This window comes from Spermophilus citellus, assembly GCF_964194105.1.
Source record: "Spermophilus citellus genome assembly, chromosome: 14".
Lineage (NCBI taxonomy): Eukaryota > Metazoa > Chordata > Mammalia > Rodentia > Sciuridae > Spermophilus > Spermophilus citellus.
Window position 1 is genome coordinate 6,859,773 of NC_138194.1, and position 3,999 is coordinate 6,863,771.

The 3,999-nt window shown below is 59.1% G+C and overlaps 1 pseudogene across 1 annotated transcript; it reads right to left on the minus strand.

The window, feature by feature from the left end:
- Positions 1–495: 495 nt before the first annotated feature.
- LOC308633765 (T-cell leukemia homeobox protein 1-like) lies at positions 496–2,976 on the minus strand (annotated as a pseudogene). The gene is made up of 2 exons: positions 2,392–2,976; positions 496–944 (listed from the first exon to the last, which is right to left on the minus strand). The product of its transcript is annotated as a T-cell leukemia homeobox protein 1-like (transcript).
- Between the last annotated feature and the right edge of the window lie 1,023 nt (positions 2,977–3,999).

The following is a 3,999-nucleotide window of genomic DNA, read 5'->3' on the forward strand; positions in this document are numbered from 1 at the left end:
AACCCTTGGCCTGTACCTAATAGTGAGGGTCAACAGTGTGAAGGCTATGACCCTTTGTGTGCATGCCTTAGGTCTTCATGTATGGTTCTTGGGTGGTACCTGGAGGGATAGTGACATCACCTCTATGTGGGCCTATGGTTATTCAAGTGTATGATGAGGAGTGGGATAGAGGGGTTTCCCAGGGCAAATTCAGAGATCTGGAGATCCCAGAAGCTCTTGCGTCCAAACCCATCTCCCTGTCTCTCTCCATGCCATGTTAAAATTGAAATAAAATGAAATGAAGGAACACTGAGAGGACTCTGAACATTTCCAGAGGACGTGACCTAGGGGATCGCATAGGCTTCTGGGAAGGGGTCTCCATCCCTGTCCCCAGCGCTCTTTTCTTCCACTTAAGACCGGAACAGTGTTGGCAGGAGCGTTAGGGGCCGGTGCAAGGGGAGCAGCTTTCCCCTCCCACGTGCAGTCCGAGGCGGGGAGGGGTGGGGGAGAGTCCTGGCTCTGAGGCCTCAGAGGCCCTTAACTCGGCCTGGGGTCCCCCAGAGTGAAGCGTGCAGGCTCACTCGCACGCCGACGCCACAGATGTGACGCTAGTGATCTTGGTGGAGTCGTCAGACCAAGGCTGCAGGTTCTGCAGGGCGAAGAGCGACGAGTTGTGTACACACAGTGGGTCAGCCGGCAGCGGCTGCGCCAGGCTCTTCTGGAAGGCCTCCTGCTGCAGCTGCAGGAGGATGCGGTTTGCCTGCTGCCTCTCGGCCTCACGCTCCTCCGCGGTCTGTCGCCTGTACCGAGAACAAGCTGTTACCCGCCAGGGCACCAACCTGGCTCCCGCGCGTGCGAGGGTTCCGAGCGCGCTCCCGGGAGATAGCTTCGGTGAACATGGCTCCTGTTTGCAGCCCCCAATTCCAATTTAGGCTGTTTTAACACATTCCAACTACTTGAGTGTCCTGATTCTGATAAGTGCTGGGAATACAGCCCAGTTGGTAGAGTGCTTGCCTCTCATGCATAGGCCCTGGGTTCAATCCCCAGTGCCACGGGGTGGGGGGAGACTGGGAAACCCAAAAGTGGATGGAGCTGTATCTCCCGGAGGAACTTGGGTATGTCCGCTAGGCCTGAACTGCTGGGCCTCCCATCTGAGCGCAGCGCCCACACCCTCACCCCCTTAGCTAGGAGTAGGTTGGCAGGTCGTCTCTCCCCACCAGTATGGGAGACCTGGAGCCGCCTCAAACCCAAAGAGCCTCACCTCCCCACGAGTACACAGAGGCAAAGACCAGCGTTTAGACCTCTCTTCTCTCCTTTCTCTGAACCTCCCCCAGGGCTCAGACCTCGTGCACCAAGCCCTGTGCCCTGCCCCAGAGTAAGCCCTGTGCTGAGTGTATAGACACACACACACACACACACACACACACACACACACAACAGTGGTCTCCCTGTCCCAGGATCCTAAGATATGTATATCCAGGAGAGTGGGGTCCTAGTTGGGGGTTCCTTCAGAGCCTTCAACACTGACCTAGTCTGGTTAGGGGAATGAGGTGGGCACAAGGCTCTGCCTACTCAGGCCTGCCTGAGATCACCTGAGTTGGAGCATTGGGGCCCCATGAGTGAAGGTTCTTCCTGGAGGCCCACAATGCAGCAGCTGTTCTGCTTCTGACCCCCTCCCCCCCACATACACACAGGTTCTGCCACAGTCCCAGAATCTGGTCAGAAGCTCCAAATGCTGTCTCTGTGCTTCATAGAGGGCCTGGAATTCCTTGGGATTATCTAGCCACGTTTAGCTCTAAAATTCTTCTCCCAATGTCTTTGCATACGTGTGTACACCCCCCCCCCACACACACACACACACACACACACACTTTCACAGTTGGGCCCTGGAGCTGGGCTGGGAGTCCAAGCTGCAGCCAGCAGAGGCCTGGTTGTCCTACGTCCCCTCTCTAAGGCCCAGACCAGGAACAGAGTTCAATTCGAGGCAGTTTCCCAGTGGTGTTTGGGGATCTGGCCTGCGGGAGGATCATGGTCTCAGATCCAGGGAATGGGAAGTAAGGGCCTGGGGAACGGGCAGCCCCAGAGTCCTCGAATGTTTATAGAAGGTAGTCTTGAATCTACAGCCTCTTCCCTCTACCTGACTGGACCCCAGGATCCCAAGAGAGGGGACCAAGGATTGCTTCTTGGAGCAGGGGTCCCGTAGGAGAGTTGGAGGGACCCAGGCTGCGAGAACTCTTGGAGCACAGCGATTCTGGGAACATAGAATTCGGCGGACCGCTGAACTTGGCGAAAGCGAGGAGAGGAGCTGGGCAACCTGGCACTCAGAGGGGTGTTCAGGGAGCCACCAAGCAGGGAAGGGGTAGTGCAGAGCCAGAGCCATGGCCAGGCGGGGCGCGCGCGGGCCGGACTCACCTGTGAACCTGTCCTTTGTGTATCTGCGGTTACTCTCCATCCAGCGGAAGGTGAGGCCGGTGAGGTTGTTGACACCCGGCACGGCAGGCACAGAGGGCACAGTGGGCAAGCCAGTAGCCAGGGGTTGGGGGTGGGCCACGGCTCTAGCTAGCGGCCTGTGCGCTGGCACCCGGATCACCCCGGCAGCGCTCAGCCCCCCCCCCCCCCCCCCGCCGCCGCCGCCGCCGCTCCCTCCGCCGCCGCCGCCCGGACCAGGGCCGCCCGCCAAGGCCATGTTCACATTGTAGGAGCCGGCCAGCGGGCCCATGCTGCAGGCGCCGCTGCTGCTTTCGGGGCCGCCGGGCCGCCCGGGCCGCCAGCGCCATAGGCCCCCGTGCCCCCGGCCCCGGCCCCGGCTGCAGAGCCCCCGCCGCCAAAAGTGTAAGCGCCTCCGACCAAACAGCCAAAGCCGTATTCTCCGTCCTGGAGGCGAGAGGCCGGCCCCATGCAGCCGCCTTGGTCCGGGCTGTTGAGGATCTGGTCAATGCCGAAGCTGATGGGCTCCGCGTGGCCCAGGTGGAGGTGGTGCGGACCCAGATGCTCCATGCTGGCCCCGGCCCCACGGGGGGGCCCGGGCGGCGGGTGCTTGCTGCTCTTGGTTATGGGGGGCAGCAAACAGGGGGGGCGCGGAGGCAACAGCGGCTCCTGGCTGCGCTGGAGACTTGAAGACGAAGTGCGCAGAAGGGCTAAAGTAGGGGGGAGGGGAGAGAGAGAAGGGGCTCCGTATTCTTCCCTTCTGCGGCTTCTCCTTCCCCTCTCTGGCTGCTTGCTCGCTGTTGACTCTGGGACATCAATCACCGGGCGAAAAAGCCCTGTGCTAGCGAGCCTCGCAGTTTCGGCCGGGTCTCTCCATTGGCTGTATGCTGAGAGGAGCGGGGTGAATGACAGCGCGGGGGAGGGGGAGAGAGGGGGAGAGGAGGCCAGGAGCCCAGACAGATGCAAGAGCCAGAAACAGAGGGACAGAGACTAAGGCTTTGAGTAGTTCCTGTAGAGAGGGAAGAGGGGGACAATGAGGAGAGGCTTAGAATGAGAAAGAAAAGGAACAGGAAGTGGCCATTCCCAAGAATGGACAGACGGACAGACCCAAGGAGAGAGAAGTGAGAGTCCTTTGCCTCTCCTGGAAGGAGCCGCCCCCTCACTTTTGGACTGGGCCAAAGAAGTCCAGCCCACCAAGCCTCTGGGGACGGGTGTCCTGCCCAACTGGAGAATCTCCCCAAGGGCTCAGCTGGGAAACACCTGTCACTCAACCAGGCGATTTACTCCAACTTCAAGTCCGTCTTGTTAGAAGGTAGAAGACTTGTCTTCTCCCAGGTATGGAGCCTAGGCCCTGAGGCAGGAGGGAGTTCAGGCTTGTCCTTCTTTAAAACAGGGCCTATGAACAGCTAGCTACATATTGTTATAAAAAGCAGCAGCAAAACCAACTCAGCCCCTTTAGAGAAACTAAGGAAGGTAAGACTTCCTGAAAGGCAGGTACAAGTTGGTTCAGGGCTTGCTGCTGGGGTGCTCCATCCTCAAGATACCCCTTTCCATTTAAATAAACACATTCTTCAAGAAGCAATCTCCACTGTG